General features: G+C 35.3%; 1 protein-coding gene across 1 annotated transcript in view; it reads right to left on the bottom strand.

The window, feature by feature from the left end:
* Window positions 1-22,082, bottom strand: part of LOC5574609 (disks large-associated protein 1) — a 172,848-nt gene that overhangs the window by 133,865 nt on the left and 16,901 nt on the right. The window contains exon 2 of the mRNA XM_021845802.1: window positions 5,709-5,737. The gene's annotated coding sequence lies outside the window, so the exon portion shown is untranslated. The remainder of the gene's footprint in view (window positions 1-5,708; window positions 5,738-22,082) is intronic.

Consider the following 22,082-nt stretch of genomic DNA (forward strand, 5'->3'; position numbering starts at 1 on the left):
TGTACCCGCAACAACATTGGCATAGCTCCATTCGAATTGACAAAATTTAAACGGTAACTTACCGCAGCGTTGGTGGGAACAAAATTAGTCTGTTGATTAGCATAATTAAATTTTACTCGATGATGGAAATAATTGTTAATCAAGCGATCGTTTATCGAAGAATGAAAGTTATTGAACATTTTACCCACGGACGATGTACGAGTACGATAAACGTTCCTATTCATTTCCCTGGTAAGAGACTCTATTGTTGTCCCCGCAGTTTTCACATAATTATGCATTTAGCATCCATGCGGCAATGTTTTGCATCATGACCCCACTGCAGTATAGGCACCTGCGGCACTGAATGGGGTTCTGAAAGTTATTTCCAGGCATCCAAAAATGTTCCCAACTTTTGCCTTTTCCAAAGCTTCCATAATATTTGGATCTCATTTGTTCAACTAAATAAAATTCTTGTAAAAAGCCTCTTAGACGATTGCCAATTTATTTATACAGTGAGGACCCGATTTTGTCAGCCCCTCGATGAGTTTTAGGCTAACAAAATGGGGAACCTGACAAAATCGGGTCATTTTATTATGTTCCAGTTTTCTAAACTTTGACGTGTTACATGGATTTTTAAGAGGGCGATGGACATTAGCGTAGCCAGTTTTTTTTTTATCAGGAGCTCCCTCCCTTCACTGACAATACCGATTCTTAACACTTCATTCACGATTTTCACGTCAATAGGATCATTATACCTCTGCAACCTTTTTGCATTAAACATAAAACTATGCGAGATATCCACCCTATTTTTTCATAGTAAGCAAAGTGAAGTCCTAAACGCGTCTTGAATGTGTTGTTGAATGTTGAATGACGGGTCTGAAATCCTGAAGAATCGATTCGTTGTGGTCCCTTTGATTTTGCTCTGACCAGTCAGACAAACGAAACCGACAGAAGTTCCTAATTATACATGATCGTTAAATTATATATGAATTTCTCCCAGAACAAAATTCCTTTAGCGCTTCATATCAAAATTCATCTAATTTTTCTTAGAAACTCCCTCCGAAATAGCATAAATAATTGCCTCGAAGCTCTTCTTGGAATTCTTTTAAGTATAATTCAAAGAATGTTTAATCCAGAGAAAAAAAAACTCAGAAGGGAAATGGATAAATTTTTGAAGGAATTAAAAAAAAATAAAGGACTAAAAAAAGATAATTATTGAAGTTATTCCTGAAAAATAAAATAATTCTATAGGAATTATGGGTGTAGTTTGTGGTCGAATTCAAAAGAGAATTCATGAAGAAACTTCAATTTAGACGTAAAATCTTCTCAATGTACCTAGTATAAACCTTAAACAATTTATGAAATTATTTTTTTAACATTTTTGAAAAAAGATTCAGCAGGATTCCATAAATTTATTTTTGAAATTGTATTAAGAGAAATTCTCGGATGAATTTACCTATTTTTTTGTCATGAGCTCTGCTGTGTGATTTTTTTTTTCAGTTTTAAGCATTATTTACCTAGCAAATTGTCAGGTTGCTTAGTAACGAAATACTATTTTATGCTACCTACTAGAGATCTCATGCAATTCACTTGTTTGATAGAAGCCGAGATTCGGCATACTTTATTATGTTTTTATGGAAGAATTCTAAGAAGCATCTCCAAAAACACCTTAAATTTGTTGTTGGGGAATCTCTGGAAAACTTCGATATACTCCCAGGATTAATTCATAAAATAATTTCAGGGATAATTGGAGAAACATGTTTTAGAAATATCTTCAGAAATAAAATGAAATTTCAGGAGGAACTCCTACGGAAAACTCGTGTTTTCTCTAATTACTTCAATGATAATATTCTGCTGACAATGTATTTGCAGAAACTTTTTGAGTTTCCTAACATATTTGATAAAACCTTCGAATAATTTCTGGCAAGATGTTTTTCAAAAGGCTGATTGTTTGGTTGACTCCATAAGATTTCCAATCCATCATGTTTTATATAAATACGTGCGCTGGAGGCAAATTTAAATACAAGATTTATTCCCGTATTAAAAGGCATTGCCATTGCTCCCTCTGGTTACGCACATGCGTGCTTGACATCAAACATCAAGATACGTTCATTTTTATTGTCGTAAATGAAAAGTGTATGTCTCTTTCCTTCAAGAAAATTGAGAAATAGGGTAAATTTCCAATCAGCTCTCAGTTAATAACTGTGGAAGTGCTCATAAGAACACTACGCTGAGAAGCAGGCTTTGTCCCTGTGAGGACGTTATGCCAAGAAGAAGATACACTGAATATACACTGAAGTTTTTTTTTTTTAACTAGGTTTTATACGGTATCGGTTTTATGCGGTCTTTTTTTGCGATACCAACGTACAAAAAATCCGAGTTAAAAAAATTCCATATAAAACATTGTTCTACATTATGATTCGTATGGTCATAAGACGTCAAAACATAGGGTCTTTTTTCGTCGTTATTTTAATTAAGGCGATTTTTTTACGTCAGTTCTTGAATTAACGCGGTTTTTTACGTCGTTTTTTAAATTAACGCGTTTTTTTTTATGCGGGACATCGATCGACGTAAAAAAAACCTTAGTGTAGTTAGAACGCTGAAATTGTCAATGTCGCTTACGTCGACTTTGCGAACATGAGCAGTATGGTACATATTTAACCCGATTATTGCACACAACTTTGGCTTTGCTTTTTGTATCAAGTTAACTCGCTAATGCAATTGAAAATGGAGTTATATAACATTCCAAGTAATGAATTGAAGGAAATACGACGGGTTTGTATAATATTTCTTCAAAATAATAGTTTTATCAAACATCAAACATGGTTTTATCAAACAGTAGCCGGCATAAGTTGCCGATGACACACCGGACTAGATGATATTTTGGCATCATAAAGATGAGTTCATCAATCTGTTTTTTTTTTGGTTCTATCATCAAATAGACATGTTCCAATATTATAGTAGATGATGCAAATATTTTCTTTTTTCGAATTGTTGGAGTACGTTTTCTTTGAAACACTAAACAAGTAGTGATCCTTTATAGAGAGATAAGCGGAAGTAAAATGGAATGATTTGGCAACAGACCAGCAGTGATAATTTTGCTTGGCGTTGAGAATAATATTGTAACACGGACATGACTTCCTCATTGCTAAAAAGTATATTTTGTTTCGTTATAGATCTTTGAGCTACATATCCAAACTAATAAACAGCCGAAAAAATCAACAACTAAAAATCGCATTGACAAAAATTTTAAAAGAAAAATATTTCATTTTTTTGCTTCATGCAAAATTACTTTTACCGAAATAATTTCAAGCGGATTACATTACTTTTCAAGAAAAGTTCAAAACAAACATAACGCATGTTCGTTTGACTCACACTTTGACAGCTCTCGCTGCTCGATTGGCTCACACTTTGACAGAAATGTCAACTTCCGCGAATCTCTCTTATAAAGGATTACTATAAACAAGCACTTGATCCAGTCTGACTAATTCAGATCAAGTCTCTATCCACCATGTGCATCTCAATCTTTATCTTGTTAATCAAAATGGGGATATTTCACGAGCAAACATTTGACAGATGCAGTGAAAACGGTATCAGCGACTCGACTGCTTCTCGAAAAAATAACATTGCGATCTAGTACAATAATACCAAGAATAAAACCTACATCCCAAGTAACAATCCCACAGCAATTTGGCATTCGTGTGGATTTATTAATGTTTTATGACAGTTACGCGAATGCTATGATAGCTAGAGGCGACATTTAACGTTGCTAGAAGATGATATTTTGTAAATCAGCTCTGAGTTGTTTTCAAAGCCTCTCAGAGACAAACTATAAAGTTAAAATTTTGTGGCTACAAAAACAGCTTTATTGCAGCATATAATACCTCAATTAAACTGCATATGGTGGCTGCATGACACTTATTTGTGACGGCTATGATAAAAGATTGATATAATACACCTTGTTGTCATAAAAGCTGCTTTTAAATTGACTTGCACTTGAATCTTGATAACTTACCTTATTAATACCTCTGAAATCAGTGTTTGGGCTCTTCATATGCATTGCGAGTGCATTGCGAACACTTATTCCTGACGAAAAAACGACAAACTAATGTCCTTTTTATTGTTTCTGCGTATATTCTTCATAATAAACCCAAACTGCAAACTTTGTTGAATGCTGCTTGGTTACCATGAAAAGCGAAAAAAAGCTGCATCATCTTTAATCGGCATTTTTCAAGGCAATTTTACAGCCACAAATGCCGAATCATAACAATGAGCACTTATTTGTGTATTTATGATGACAAAACAGCATTTGTTGATGACAATCAATCAATTATGGTCCCGCCATATTAATTTCACTCCGGTTGCCACAATTCCACTTTTCAAATCATATTATCTCCATGAATTCGCGCATTTTATGCTATGGTGTGATGATCAAACTGACTGAATATAGTTTAGAGCACAATTACTGCCCAATCCAACCAAGAAATGTTGAATATGTTTTATTCTTCATCTGGGGGTTTATTTTAGCAAATGCTAAATATCACTGCGGAACACGTTTTTGTCTCTAGCACCAAAATACCGCTATTCACTTAATTAAGGGTTGCTGAATCCATTGCCGTTTTCAGAAATATCATAGCACGTCCAGTTTTTGAGATATTGACTGTTGAAAATGCAAAAAATGACTATTTCAGCCAACTTGCATGCAAGTTTCCCAGCTTGTAAGGTAATATATTGGCTTAATTTGCCACTGAATTCAAACTTTATGTGTATAACAATACTTATCAAGTTTGTATTATTTTCGATACGGAAAAGTTATTTTTTGATGGTTTAGAGAATTGTTGTATTTTGCCGTATAGAAGAAACGAAGAATTTTGTATGGAGACTGCAAGCATGTTGAAAAAATCGGTTTAATCGAAATTTAATCGCGCAATTTCAATCAAAATATGTCTGAAATGAAAGTTCAAGTTCTATTTTGCATGTTTGGTGGATTAGATTACAAAAAGGTATGATAAATTGTACTTTGAATTTCATGTAAACATTAATAAAAGCAGTGTTTTGTACAACTTTGGCGACCTGTAGCTAAAAATTGTGACGTGCTGGAACATTTCTGAGAACGGCATCAGATTCAGCAGCCCCAAATCTACTAGAGACACATAATTTGGTACTTGAGACACGCAAACATGTCATTTTTGTTACGCTGTGTATCTCTAAATATACCACTTTCAGAGGGGGCACCCACAATTTCATTTCTTTTTTATCAAATTTCACAGTAAATCTCACTCGGCACTAAATATTTGAGCACTATATCCAAATGTATCACTTTAAATATAAATCACTACGAAATTAATTATCACAGACATGTTTTTAATCCTATTTTGTTTTGTTTACGTTGTAATAAGTCCGGCAAGATCGACGTTATGATAAAATCATATTCAAGATGATGCGACATTCATCTAGAACAGGTGGCCTCAAAATAGTTACCATAAATGCTATTTTGCTTTATTCGTGTGACATAATTATACACTTCATAGCTTCTTTCAGAGTGGGCCAACTAGACACGTTCTAATCTACAAGAGGTTTTGTGGGATGTGATGAAAGCGACAGTGCTTTGACTGTGGTTTTATGGGCGTTTATTTATATCACCCTGGAAGTAATTCGTAAAACTAAAATTGTTACTTGGAATGTCAATTTCTGTTTTCGATAATAATTCACACAATAATTGAACTTACCCAGTCAGCTGCAGTAGAAGACGTTATAACTGTAAGATAAAAAACGGAAATTAGTTATCTCAATTTTGAATGAATAGTAGACACAATCTGATAGGATAGACTGTTTAATTTCGACGACTCCGTTCTCCTTGTTATTTTGGGAGTTTCTAAAAACAGAGACAGAGTATAACTTGAAAAGTATTCCCAGAGTTCTGTAAGAATTATAATTATAATGGCCAGGATAACTTTAAGATTCCAGCCCATAACTCTGAGAAAAATCAGAATCTCGCTTAGCATTCATTTTTATAATCGTGTTCTTCTTTCTCCCTCTTGGCATTAACGTCCTCACTGGGACAGAACCTGCTTCTCAGCTTAGTGTTATTATGAGCACTTCCACAGTTATTAACTGAGAGCTTTCTTGGCCAAAGTTGCCATGTTTTGCATTCGTATATCTATGATGATGATGATACTATATGCCAAGGGAAGTCAAGGAAATTTCCATTACGAAAAGATCCTGGATCGACCGGGAATTAAACCCAGACACCTTCAGCATGGCTTCGCTTTGTAGCCGCGGACTCTAACCACTCGGCTAAGGAAGGCCCCGATCCTAGCTACACCAATGACTGTATCTCATATTTCATACGCATAACCAGTCCAAGCGACAAGAGGCGTACCCTGATCGATGTCAGCGAGCTTTTAAAAACTGAATGTAGTTTCTCGCGTGGTGGTGTCACCAAAAGGGGAAAGAGTGTCAATTTCGTCATTCAGCCCAATAAACCGGCTTTTGGTTGCCCGACACGTAAACAAGCGTAAAAACATCCAATCCAAACACTGTATCAGTTCTCATGCCGACCATTCATACTACTTGTGGTACTGCTTGGGTTGAGAACCTCATAATCTTTATGAACTGGAACCGAAGGAACCACCCCGTTGTTGTCACTGCCCATTTTCTGAAGCTATTGAACAATAATAATTCCGAAAGGAAGCAATAAAAATGTGAGGATTATGTCATTGGACTCGAAAATGTTCATACCTTACACGGGACAAGACGACATGATATCGGGGCCATTATGGTGATTTGTTTTCAATTTTCTTATCGTGTCGTGATTTGCTGTATTACGTCGTCGTTACAAATCACCGAACCGAACCGAACGGAGGCAAAAAAGTTTGCAAACAAAATTATCGCACCGTCAGCGTAACATTATTCGATACCGCGGGGACCTCGTTCTACATCAGTTACCTCGGTTTTGCTAGAGCTAGGGATTTTTTCCCCTACATATGCTGTATTTCTTCAGTGCGTTTTGTTTGCCTGTTTGCAGAACTCATTGATGCATGCCGCATTGTTTTTTGGATCGATTACCCTCGCGCTCTCCGATATATCGACCTACCAAAATTGATTGTTTAATCAATATGCGGCGGGTTATGGGATTGCGGTGTTTGTTTGTTTTTTTGGTGGTTAGGGCACTGCCTTGATAAACTTAAAAAATGTCATGGACGTCACCTTTATTATTCGAAACAGAGACTATGGAAAAGTTGGTTCTGAAAATAAAGTTCTTGAGCCACATCGATATCGCTTTTTTGAAGAGCTAAGAATCCAACTCTCGCGTTCAGTATCATAAGGGCGTAACTGCATTGATCGATTTCTCTTCATCGACTTTCTCTTTAGTTAATAACTTGGCCGGACAACTGTTTTTTGACTGCTATTTTTGTTTCTATGGAAGCTACTCATCGTTCTTCGTCATGCTTAGGCTTACCAGATGAAATTTTTTGAAAGGAGGACATTTCGTGTGACTGGCTTTGAAAAAGGAGGACATTTTGTTTTTCAAAATCGTGACATGCTCTGGCCACGTCCTTATTAGATTACCCAGAATTTGCACAGAAATTCGGGGTATTAGTACTCTTGGGATTATAACATTTGAAGTAATGATGTTACACGCTCAAATAATTTCACGAATTCCTGTGAAATTTCAACAGCTGAACAGTTTGGTAAAATATATCAACGAAGTATGGTAAGTTTTCACAGTATTCGGTGTAAATTCACCGGAATCTGTAAAATTTCGACGGAATTACGGTATTTTATTTTATCGAAGAAACAGCAGAACAGTGTTGAGATTACGGTAAAATTCACGGATTTCGGTAAAATGAGCTTAGTACAGAATTGGACAAAACATTTGCAACTTTTTCGATTTTACATACAAAATGGTCAACTTTGGAGGCTTAGATCCAGTGTTGGGAAACTCGTGAGTACTCACTGAAAACTGCAAACTCACTCGCGAGTGTGAGTTGTACAGCTTGAACTCTCGCGTGAGTATACTCAGACGTGAGTTTCAGTTGTACAGCTCATACTCGTGAGTGAGTTTTCGACTAACACTTACTCACTCGTGAGTAATTTTACTCACTTGAAATATGTAAATATTCAAAAAGCAGGCGAATGGCCCAAAAAATATTAAGTAATATGTAAGGCTATTCTTGGGGTGACCTTATTCAAATTATAAGATGAAAATTTTATTTTTATAACTATTGGATGCGCACAAAACGTTATTATAATATGAATTCTTAACACAAGCTGTAATTTATGTAAGGTATTCCGCTGCGCATGCTGCATCGAAAATACCCTTTTCTTCTTTTTTCTGACGTTACACCTCTAATGGGTCAGATTCTGCTTTTTAGTGTACTTATGAGCATTTCCACATTTATCAACTATGAGCTTTATTTGCCAATTGACTATTTTTGCTTATCGTCAGGTAGAGTACCAATAGTACTCTTTGCTCTGGGAAGTAGAGACAATTTCCAAATTTATTATTTTTCTAAAAAACTTATGATTTTGAATTTTGCCCAAAAATTTGGAACGGCAGACAAAAGTCGAAATCAAAATTACTGGCATATAAATAGATATAACTGACACAGTATGATAATCTACACTTGAACCTACTTTTGTCAGAAAAAAATATGCAGTTGTTTATGTTCGAAACAATTTTTCAAAATATATTCAGCTTACAAGTACACAGCAAAAAATAATGTAATTTGCATCGACGTAATCAGGCCGATGTAACGAAATTCTGATGTAACCCCTTAATTCAGATGTATTAGAGCACCTTTTTGATGTTATATTACAACGAAAAAAATCCGATTACCATTTCTCATCACATTGCATTTGTGTAATTTTCATATCCAACATGTATCAATATTACACGGAAACAGATGCAACCAAGTCGTTACAACCAACATAAGCGATATTACACCTAGGGGGTGCGAACTTTATATAAACAAGTAGCCAGGCTGCTGTCAAGGTGATATTTTCTTCAAAATGATCCGAGTATGCCTAGGAATGTTCGGCCATTACTTCGTCACGCTAAAAACTACTATACATTTTATGTGACACAAAACTATCAACTGTTTAAAAAACGTTTACTTGGTCTTATTGATGCGTAAGTTTTTCAGAAGTTTTGTGAAATATATTTATAACTAACATACGGTCAGAAACTATCTGATTCAGCTAATTTATTAAACTTGTTGCCTGCATCAAACTGCAGAAGCTTTGTGTAAAGTATTTTAAGTGTGTATCTTGAAGACGGTTTCTTGCGAGACAAGCAAACAAACAACAGTTAGCACTGTAAGAAAAAAATGTGTTCAAATTGAATGACCAAAATGTTGGAGACCGCACCCCTCAGTTACATGAATTCAATGCTATTTTGCATCCTTAACAGATGCTATAATATTGAAAAACCCCGAAAATTGTCTTACGTAATTAATGGATCGCCCCTAAAGATGCATCGAAGCCATAATATGGCTTAGATATTATCTCAAATTTTCAAGAGCACAAATATAGAGAACCAGACAACTGTTTGTGCTGAAAATTTAACTCACTGGTCAAGTTACTAATTGACAAACTTTCAGTGCGAACGATTGCATCTTTAACTTAATGCATTTATGCCAAATATGATTGTTTTACAATAGCACCACCGCTAATTTGAACCTAAGACAAGACGTGACAGGTCACAGTACAAAAATGAAACCAATTGCCTGTCAAAAATGACCACTTCTCATTGGTCGTTTTGGCAAAGGCCTACTTTCACATCGTCGAGTTGGATTTCAACAGGGCACTTTGTTGCTAGCCCGGCCGTGTTGCTAGATCATAAATTAAAGTTTCATAAAAAGTTTGAAAATTTTTCATGAAGTCTTTTTGTTTCGAATCCATTTATATTCCATGTTAACTTTTCCGCATGTGCTCCTACAATACTAAAATCAATTAAATATACTTAATTGAGAGCAATATAATGGAAATTGTGTCAATTTTCTCTACAAGTATTGCCGGTTTCTAATATTAACCTGAATTTTAAAAAATAAAGCATCCTCTATTGCACTATATGAATGGGCATTGATATTTGAATTTGTTCACAAGATTTGCTTAAAATAAATACTGGTAGCACTGGCTTTTGTATCGACAAGGATATCGGCCGAAAAACAACTGGGCAGTCTTAGTTGAGCTGTCACGTCCTGTCCTAGATTTGAACGTTTTCTTATGCAAACCATCGGGGTCAATGATGGAAAAAATCAGCTCTAACGACAAACAACACGGTATTTGAACGGTCCAAGAGGGCCATCGCTCTTGCAGCAACATGATTTCAACACCTCACCACGCGCGCTAATCATAGATATATCGAGCATCCGATAAACTGTTTGTCGTAGGACAAAAGGTTTGTCGGATATTGTAACAAGTTGCGATTAATTCGAATCAATTTAAAATTCACTGATAAACTTTCTCACATTCCATGCACGATTGGTATGCTAGAAGTCATATCGCATAGTGAAAGCGTGAAAATCTTCCAAAATTTATGAATTCGGTTTGCGAGCAATGGACCAATGCACGAGTTCACTATTTGACGTTTGAGCGGTGCCGTGTTATTTACGTGACCATGGCAACGAGTGAATTCGGCACCGCTCAAACGTCAAATTAGTGAACTCGTGCACCGGTCCATTGATCGTTAGCACACATGCCGAGCGATTCGTTTTTCCCGGAGCGAAGTTTGTTGTGATGGCTTGACGACTAAGGGTTTATCATTGTTGCTATGATCGCATGACAAAGAACAACCACGATGCATCATTTGTTTTATCATGATCACTAGATTTCCATCCTTGATCGAGGTTCATTTTTAATTTGAACATCTAGTCACCCTTGAATCGTATTTTGGTTACCTCTTTCACTGTTTTGTTTTGATTCTGCGTTTCATTTCACTTTACTTCGTTTCATGAGCTAAATGACGTTTGAACCAATTTCAATTTGAACGATGTACAAATTAACGGGGGACCAAATTAAAAAGTGTTCAGATTAAATGTGGTCAAACCATCGGGGGTACCTGGTAAATTCAAAAGTTTTTTCCTTATAATCTGTGAATGCATAGAAAGTTTGAGAGTGGCTTGGCGAGTTCGCACAAAATTTCTTTCATGGGACCCAAGCATAAATTAACAATTTAATAACATTTTAGTTTTTCTCGTAACCTTGTAACATTCCCATTTGACATAAATGTTCTTCAAAACCTCTTAGGTAATCGAAAATAATGCAAAAATAATCTGAGCATTTACTTTTTCCAGGGGGCCACAAATTCTCTAATTAGTTCAAAGGAAACACTATTAATTGAAAAATTTTCTGGGAATTTCCCTTTATTTTTAAACATTAATTAAACTTAACTTTCCCATTATTTTTGAATTTTTGGTAATCTTCAAACATTCCCATTCGGAACATGCATTATCCCATTTTTTGGCTTTATACTTAAATTATTTAAAAATAATCTCAGATTTTTCCGAATCTTCAAACATTTGCATTCGAATTATACATTTGTTCATAAATTCTGTGTGTTCAGAAAAAAACATCAGAACTTTCCGTAGTTTTTAAACATTCAGATTTGAAACAAATATTCTATATTTCTGTACTCACAAATTATTCAAAAATAATCTCAAAATTTCAAATTATCTTTGAACATTTAGATTCAGCCCAAATTTTCTCCAATTCCTTCTAAATATTCGAATGAACCGGTAAAAATGTGGTCGATGGATAGTGATGAGACTGTGACGTCTGTTTGTCTGTGCTCATATTTTCCAGAATCATCAAACATTTCCATTCAACATTAATATTGTCTCTTAATTTCTGAGTACTCACAAATTAATCAGAAATCATCTCAGATTTCTTTCACAATCTCCGATTATTTATATTCGACACAAATATTCTCCAATTACTCCTGTGTATTCACAAATAATTCAATTCGAAATCCTCAAACAATCCCATTCAACGAGATGAACTAGCCTAGGGCTAAAAATCTCGTTAATAAAGATAGAAAAAAAAAATCCCATTCAACATAAATATTCTCCTATTAACCAGAATTTTCCGTTATCTTTCGACACATTATACTTTTGATTCGACACAAATATACTTCAAACCCCTTTGTATTCACTAATAATCCAAAAATTATTTATTTAAACAAATATTTTTCTAAATCTTCAAACAATCCTATTTGACATAAACATTCTCGCATAATGTCTAAGTATGAACAATTTATTCAGACATGATCTCTGAACTTTCCGTAAGGTTCAGCGAGGCAAGTGGGTGAATGGGGAAATTGAAAATAATTTTAATATTTTACCCAAAATATGAATTAACATTTCGAACTCATGCGTAAACCTTTGAGGCCATTCAGAACATTACGATAGGTAAAAGATTCTTACGATTTTTCAACCATTATTGCATAATAGAGCGAAAGATTGTTAACCTGTCGACTATTACTCTGTAACAAGTTCACATGTTACTTATGTTATTGTTCATCAGGACGCCTTAACTAATGTTGAAGTTTATAGAAATCGTGAATATAACCGTTAGTTTTTCAATTTATTGTTCAAAACGACAAACTTGTGGGGCAAGTGAAAGACATTTTGCAAAAACTTTTACTGTATAGTTATACCTAAAAATAAATTTCAACATACTGCTTATATTTGGTGGGAGTCAGTTTAAAAATTGTATACGACCTCATTTATTTCAAGTCTTTAGAATTTGAAGAATCTCAACTATGCGATTTCCATTACCCACTTGCCCCGCGATGCCTTATTCCATTTTTACTTATATTTCAATTCAACTGAAAACCAATTACATAAACGCATTCAGAGAAAGTTTCAGTATTATTTTATGTCACTAAACGAATGAAATTAGTCTGGAAAATATTTGAACACAACCGGTTTTTCACCTCTATAACTTGTTAATTCATGTTAAAAAACTGACTCTAAATTCAGTAAACTTTAAACAATCATACTAAAAACCGCATCACAATGCACAGTGAAGTCGACAGCAGCTGTAAACACTATGAATTATTTAAATTTAAAGTCTTCCACCTAGTATAGAACAAACTAATGTAATTTTGCTAATGTTATTTTGCTTTGGGAATTGGTCACTCACCATACTCACAAAGAGTAACTTGCTCACTCACCCGAGAGTAATGACGTCATACTCACTGCAAGTATTACTCTTTACGTGAGTAATACTCGCAGTGAGTTATGACGTCATACTCTCGCGTGAGTTAGAGTAAGGAATGAGTGACTCGCAGCGTGAGTATTACTCGCAAACGAGTACGAGAGTGAGTATTTTTTTACTCGTGAGCACGAGTTTCCCAACGCTGCTTAGATCTTGTTTATTTATGGTCCGATTTGAATGAAATTTTCACAACACGTCAGACATCACTTTGATTTTAACATATATTTTTGAACGATTTTTCTTATCACAGGTTTAAAAGTTATAACGGTTTGACTAAAGTGAATTTTTTGACTAAAATATATAAACGATTTACCTGAAAATAGGAAAGCGCTACACAAAAACTGTCTTCAGCAAACTTGTTTATTTTGAAGATACCATGAAGCTACTCCTTTAACTTTTTGAGTGACGTAAATAATAAAATTTTGTCAAAAACTCCCCTTTAGCTAAGCCGTTATTGCTGAACTTGTGATTGAAAAAATCGCTCAAAAATATTTGTTGAAATTCAAGTTATGTCTGATGTGCTGTGAAAATTTCATTCAAATCGGTCTTCAAATAACTGAGATCTAAGCCTCCGAAGTTGACCATTTTGTATGGAAAATCGAAAAAGTTGCAAATGTTTTGTCCAATACTATATGTATGGAATTTTTAGTAAAATAGTATAATTTCATCGAAAATACTAAACAAATCAAAAGTATTGTTATTTAAAAAAAACAGCTGGAAACAACTTGATTTTTTAATGAAGAACAGCGAAACATGGTTTATCGTTGACAACACGTGTAACTAAAAACCTGGTGAACTCTCGTTTCACCTTAATGCTGACAGCTTGAATCTTCAACAGAGTTTATTCAAGACAGAAATGTTTGAACAAATAGAGAAGGAAGTTATATATTTCAAATGTTATATTTGCACACTATGAAAAAGGAGGACATTTTCACTCCAAGGGAGGACGGGAGGACATATGATTAAAAAGGAGGACATGTCCTCCCAAAGGATACCATCTGGTAAGCCTAGTCATGCTGCATCGTAAATTGTTTTGAAAATTGATTGAATTTTGTGTATTACTCCAAAGAGAAAATCGACGAAGAGAAATCGATCACTGCAGATACGCCTGTATGATACTAAACGCGAGAACTTCAATGTTGCATCACATGATCCGGCCCGCAGTTTCATGGAATCAAAATCTCTCATATTCCACATTACTCATAATTTTTCCATCTATTAAATTAATTTATCAAATTTATTTATCCGAAAGACCTTCCAGAGTGCTACTTTTTCTGAAGAGCCCTAGCTTCCTACACTAATGGATGTAGTTAATGTGAAAAAAAAAATTTTTTTCTTCAATTTCCAAATTACGGAAAATAAACGTCATTCTAAAAACGCTTACACAAGAGGAGTTAAAAGTTGAAAATGGGTACTCCCTAAGCGGATCTACATCCAACGAAGATGGGTGGGTTAGGTTCATCGTGATAACTTCGAAGTGGGCGGCGTCCGTAATTAAATTAAGTCCCGTTCGGAATACGATTTCGGTGTGCTCCTATGCAGGGAGGGGGCTTGACTTGAAGTCATGGGCTCGTCGTCGTCGTCGCAACAGTAGGAGTCATCAAACCTTTCCATTCCCAAAACAGAAACTAACCCATTCGCATCGGTTGGCTGGGTTTGGCGCTGGTTGGAATGTTTCAAACTTTCGCTTCGATGTCATGTCAATTCTATGCCACTGCCGTTGCGTTTGGTCTTCCTTTTGGAGGGTGCTTGCAGCAATCGAGTGGGACAAGACCGGGCTGTGGTGTTTATTTACTTCCAGACGTATAATACTAACGATGAATGGAGACTCACATGCCCAAATGTTGGATACAAGCACCAGAGGTCGTTGTAGCCCCGGCTATGGGCCGCTATTTGGAGCCATAACTGCAATGACGCACAGTGGGACGAAATCAAAAAAAGTGGGACATGTGTGTTTGTGCTGAAACTATTGGGTTTAGCGTTTCGACATGTTCTACAAAGTTTCATCGTTTGTTGAGTACTTAATTTAGACACTGAAAAAAATTTCACTTAAAGTAATATACACTGAGAAAAAAAATTAACTTTTTTGATTATTGTCAAAATTGAAAACTGGCTAAAGAAGTATTGTAGGCGACATCATTTCATGAAAGTTTGTCGAAGACAGGAAAGCTCTATCTCATACACTGACGAAGTTAGGGGGTAGAAATGATGGGTACCCCCTTAAAACTAATATTTTCTCCATAACTTCTAAATCTGAATTTTTACATTTTTACAATGTTCTACAATGTTTAAGGTACTGTAAAAATACACATTTTTGCCAAAGACACTGAAGCGCTAGCTCTCCATTTTGAAGATTTACGAACGATTTTCTGATTTTTTCACATCAAATTTAAGTGTGCATATCTTGTAAAGTTGCTAGTAGTAGCAGCTAATTTTAACATCATGCTGTTCCTCAACCTATATCCTTTTAATATTTGTACGAATAATTGCGGGGTCAAGCGGGGCTCATCGCAGTTTGTTTAATTGAAAATTGTATTTCCTATAATTAAATATATATTTTTTGCAGTTTTTTATGTGTGTGGTATAGTTTTGAAGTATTGTTTTCATTTTGCTATGGAATTTTTAATGTTTGACAATTTTAAACGATGATAAAATGTTATGTTTTACAGTTTTTGTCAAAATTTGAACAGTTATATTTTTAAAAGTAATATTTATTTTTTCATGTATCTGACAACATTTTTATAAGTGTATCAAAGAGCTAAATACCGCTATAAGAATAAAATCATCTGATCAACTGCTTCAAATGTATAATTTGATTGTTGTAAAAATAATTGAATTGCACTCCTAAGAACATTAAAAAATAGAAAGATACAAATTTGTTTTGATAGCTATCAATGACATTGCTTGGATATCTATTATAGCGCTGTATATCTGCATATGTATTGATTTCCTAGATTTGCAAAATTACAAAAAGTGACAGACGGTATCTAGCATAGGGACAAAATTGAGTATTTAAGGATTAATAAAACTGTGTTTAACTATTAATAAGCCTGATACACTTGAAAAAATTAAATAATTTTCACGGAAACAACAACTTTTCCTCTATAGCCGTGTCAAATTGAAACTTGAACAATAAACATTATAAATTTGCCATTTGTAAAATGGGCCAAGACTTAAATATTATAACAAAACATAAAAAAATAACAGATAGAAAAAAACAATAATTAAAATTTAGAAAACATACATTTATTCATAGGAAATACAATTTTCAATTAAACAAACTGCGATGAGCCCCGCTTGACCCCGCAATTGGGTCCTAAAGCCCTGTCCCAATTTTGGTGCCAAACGCTTAAGTTTAGGCCAAAAACACATGTTTACTCAATTTTCTAATGTTTTCCGTTGATTTAAGCCCAAAAACATTTTTATTAGATTTTGTCACATCCTTTGGCTTAAACTCAAATTTTGGGTGTATTTTGTTTTCCGTGTCTCTTACGAAATGTCAGATAGGAACAACCCCAGTGGTCGAACTAAAACCCCTGTGGTGTTTTTGTCGACTAAGCGAACGTCAAACATGATCAAAAGTGTCAAGGTTCATTTATGGACCAAATTTTTAAATTAATGTTTAAACATGATATAGCCATTATTTGAGCGGGAAAAATTGCTAAAGTAATTACAGTAACATGCTTTTTCGTGTTATTAAATAAAAACAAGATTTCATTACAAATTTTAGGACCCAATTATTCGTACATATATTAAAAGGGTATAGGTTGAGGAACAGCATGATGCAAAAGTTAGCTGATGTGAAAAAATCAGAATATCGTTCGTAAATCTTCAAAATGGAGTGCTAGCGCTTCAGTGTCTTCGGCAGGAATGTGTATTTTTACAGCACCTTAAACATTGTAGAACATTGTAAAAATGTAAAAATTCAGATTTAGAAGTTATGGAGAAAATATGAGTTTTAAAGGGGTGCCCATCATTTTTACCCCCTAACTTCGTCAGTGTAGGAGATAGAGCTTTCCTGTCTTCGACAAACTTTCATGAAATGATGTCGCCTACAATACTTCCTTAGACAGTTTTCAATTTTGACAATAATTAAAAAAGTAAATTTTTTTTCTCAGTGTATATTACTTTAAGTGAAATTTTTTTCAGTGTCTAAATTAAGTACTCAACAAACGATGAAACTTTGTAGAACATGTCGAAACGCCAAACCCAATAGTTTCAGCACAAACACACATGTCCCACTTTTTTTTTTTGATTTCGTCCCACTGTGTGACGTGGTGGAATCCTCCGCTAGCTTAGGGCGTATTGTTTTGCGGTTTTGGAAAGTGTGAAGCGAAAAAATAAATAAATTTGAAACAATAACGCAGAAGAAACGTGAGAAAGGTTTGGTGACACGGCAGCCCAACAACGTTGGTGCAATGCGTGGAATATTGGATTGGCAGTTTCAATGAATGAATGAATGCGAGCTGATGGAATGCTCGTGGAAGGCGTGAAATGAATTACTCAATCGTTTCTGGAAAATTTGACGTGCCTGCAAAAGAGTAAAACATTTTTACTAATTTTCACATTTAAAAGTCTCTAATAATCAATTTGAATATTTGAATTTCTGTGATAAAGTAAAAGCTTGTAGCAATTAAGAGTCTAAATAATAGGAATTTTAGAGATTTCATGCCTGAAAAGAAGAGACTGGAGAAATACTTATTCAAATTTCTTCAGGAATTCTTCGTGACTTAAGGTCTAGTATTGTTTTATAGATTTTTGTATGATCTTCTCCATAAATTATAACAGAATGTTATACCTCAATAAGCTCAAAGTTTAATTTGGAAATACCTTCAATAATTCAGCCAGGATTTTTCGGCGGATATCTCCATACACTAATATCATCGGGAAAAATTGAGATTTTTTTTTCAAAAATTTCTTAAGGATGACCTTACCTTAGCCTTTCTAGCATTCAGGCCTGCTAAGTATATCATTGAATCTTTCTCAGTCTCACTCTTTCTCGTTCAACATCTACATCTGAAAAAGCGCTTAACCAACGATCAGATCACCAGTGAAAGTAAAATTAATCATTTACAGCACAGTAACAATTCGGTGTAGTGAGTAGGGTAGCGCAGAGGCACGTACTCTCGAAACGTTCATTTATTGCTTCCGTACTTCCTCGCTAGGTTACACTCAGATGAGTGTGCTGCTGCACGCGGCTGGTGCTGATTGAAGATGTCCCACCAAGATGTTGTTGGTTGGAATCTGTTTCGCGACCGGCAGTCTGTCACACAAAAAGCAACCGCGGTAGACCGACCGGCCGGCTAATGTCGTTGACTCTTCAGAAGCGCGGCTTGGTGTTCCAAATTTAACCGGTTCTGCCGAAGGGAGACCTGGGCCTTTCTTAGTTTAGTGGTATCGTCCGTGGCTATAAAGCAAAGCCATGCTGAAGGTGTCTGGGTTCAATTCTCGGTCGGTACAGGATGTTTTCATAATGGAAATTTCCAGGACTTCATTGACATAGAGTATATACGAGATAATAAAACGGAAAATTTGGCAAAAAAATCTCTCAGTTGATAACTGTGAAAGTGATCATAAGAACAAAAAGCTGAGAAGCAGGCTCTTTTCCAGTAAGTACGTAATGCCAAAAAAATAAGTCGTAGGGAGTCGTCGGATATGGGACGCTCCGTTCTACGAAAAAGATGCTTTCGGAGGACTGCAATTTGAGACGATCATCGCTCACGAATGCAGGCACTTCGAGATCGGTTGTTTTGTCACCGCATTTGCTATGCGCTAGATCCAAAAGCAACACTTGAAAGGGAACGGCGAGGATTGTGCCGAAAATAGATTGCCTGACACGAATAGCAGCACATCACTGTGACTGGCACGCACCAAAACTACTTTTGAGACTTCAAACAAATTGTTCTACAAGATTACTATATCTTAGGGGATAGTAGTCAAGGAACAGGAAAACAACTGCTCTTGGAACTTTTTCCAATTTAAGGTTATTTTTTTTTCAATGCCTATTTACCAACAGTGGAAGTAATCCTTAAGTAAGGAAAATGTTTTTTCTCACCGAGAAGACGTGTAACTTTTTCGCAAATTTCGCAAATTTCAATTTGTCCATTTAATCAAATTAAAAGTATATGTAAAGTTCGGTAGTTGTTAAGGGAGATGTGTTTCATAGAATGTAAACCGGAAGATTTGAGATACGGCTTCAATCTACAAGTTTTATGTTCTGTATATGCTGCAGCAGCATTGCTGCATTGCTGCTGAACTCGCATTTTTACATTGTACTCCATCAAGTACAATAGTTCTCTTCCCATCGATTGTTTTTTTTTTTCTAATTTCTAATTTTCTAATTTCTAATTTCTAATTTCTAATTGGCTTTCTGACTAATCAACTGTCATTGAAGTTAGTAAAGCGCTCAACAGGGAACCAAAGGACGCTACTCGGGATCAGTAGCATCCTCAATGTGTAAGTACTAGTGCTCTCAGTATTATAACAAACAATAACGGCGCCGGCTGCGTCTGAATGCAGGTCAATTTGGGGATGGGAGGGAAACGTTGACGTGTTACTTGCTTCATGGAAGCCGAGGAGTCCTCTGCACTTCCACAAGTAAACATTGGGAGTTTGGATTAGCGTTGGCCGAATTTGACCCGAACATCGATGTTACTGAATCGATTCAAATTTAACATGTCGAATCGATTCACCGATGTAATCGAATCATTTGATTCGATGTTTTTGAATCGATTCGATTTGCAATCAGATATGAAACGTGTTCTCAAAATAAGACCAAAAGCAATGTTATATGGCTTTTAAATTCCTTCAATTGAATTTCGTTGGAGGTTAAAACTTATATATTAAACAACTCAAGTGTGATTCAAAATAAGGTTTATAGTTCATCAACTCAATTTAAAATTCTAATCAATTTCATTCTTTTGAATCGAAACAAAAAATCAAATGAAGAAAATCGATTCACTCGATTTTGAGTGCTCCTAACATCGATTCAAAAAATCGATTAATCGGAACGAAAAAATCGATTTTCGGAACATCGATTCAAAATCACCCATCGCTAGTTTGGATGTGGGAAAGGTTTGGGTAAAAGATTAGTTTTGGTAAACGATAAATATATGATTTGAAACGAATGCGCCTAACCGGATTCGCGATATTACTCGATAGAAGCATTGAACGCCGAACAACTGTTCGTCGCTCGCCCCACAGGAGCAAGCGACAAGATCAAAGAATCAAACACTACTAACGCGATCCGCGATACTATTCCACCGTGCTACGCGAACGTCGCGCGATATTTTCGATCCTGCTCTCGTCGCCCACCCCCGCAGGAGCAAGCGTCAAGGTCGAAGGATCAAACACTACTCTGCGAGGAAAAACTGAACTATTGAAAGATCAAGTAACATATTTTAGGTAAATCCGGGAACATATTTCGGAATCAATTTGCTAATAAAAAGTAGACATAGCAGGAATGGATTCCCATCAGGAGGAATTCGCTTTGAAAGTATGAACAACTCCCACAATATTATTTGACTAATTCAATCAATTACGCTATAATTCTATAAATTTTATAAACATATAGTTTAAGCAATACATTCATTCATGAGAAAAAATTTGAAAAAAATTAATCAAAATCAATGAGAGAATTCATTGCTGGAATAACACACTTCTACGTTGTTATATTTTTCAACACCAGGTTAAATTTCAGCCATTCATCTGAAGAAAACTTGGCTATGCCAAAATTCCTTGAAAGTTAAGCCTTATTGTTCGACAAAAATTCCCGTTATGTATCGTCTGCGAAATTCCTTTAGTAATTTTGTCTATTTTTCAATTGAAGTTAATGTATGGATTTCTTTGGTGAATGCAAAAAACATGAGGAATCAGAATGCAGTGAATATGCTGCTTTATGCTGAAACCAGGGGGGGGGGTATACGCAACGAGGTACGCCTACCGTTCATGTTTTGTGAGTGTGTTGGTGTGGCCCACAACACTGCTATACATCCCGCTGGTTGAATGTTAAAAAGCATCAGCATTCACTGCCTGGCTTGGCCCTCGTTTTCGACCCGTGCTGTTTGGGCCGACCCGTTTGAGAGATGATTATTAGGCGAGCTTCGTTCGTAGTTGACAGCCGTATACCCGAGTTTTTGGAATCAAATTTCCAGGATATTAACGCTTTTTTGTAACACGGTATTTTTTGCAGCGGAGATGTCGAAAACCAGAAGAAGCTAGTTCTACCAGTAACCCATCGATCGACAATTGGACGGTTGAGCTTGCGGTTACACTATGGGCGGTTTCCATACAGACTGGCGGCCAAAAATATTTTTTCCATCTCATGTCGTATTTATGAGTTTTGTGATACAAATTTGATGTTTTATTTCCAAAAACAACTTTTCGTGACTAACTTTTGAATAAAGCCTATAGCGAGATAATAAGTTTTGTTACTAATGATGCATATAAGCCATTTATGCGATTAACGTTGTGTAAACCATTATAAATGTTAGAACTTACATAGAAATAATGATATACATGATTTAGCGATATTCAGTTATTCTCTGAATTATTTTTTAGTTGTTTTCAATAGAAAAAAAAAATCAAAACGCCCTAAATTAAGAAGTGCAATTTTGTGCAGCTAAATTCTTCACGATCCTTTAGTTTAAATCTCAAAGTACCCTTGGAAATAAATTTTAGCCTGGGACAACTTGGGACAAAAAAGTATGGGATGTGTAAAGTTTCGATATAAAATTAAATACATATATTTTTGTCAGTGCACTCCCCGCATTTTTCTGACCTAAAGTACGAATTTTTATTCCATTTTATTTTTCTAAGATAGCTTTTCGAATAAGATTTCGGGCAGTGTATAAAGATCTGTTTAAAATATTACGATTGTG

This window comes from Aedes aegypti, chromosome 2 (assembly GCF_002204515.2).
Source record: "Aedes aegypti strain LVP_AGWG chromosome 2, AaegL5.0 Primary Assembly, whole genome shotgun sequence".
In the NCBI taxonomy this organism is placed as follows: domain Eukaryota; kingdom Metazoa; phylum Arthropoda; class Insecta; order Diptera; family Culicidae; genus Aedes; species Aedes aegypti.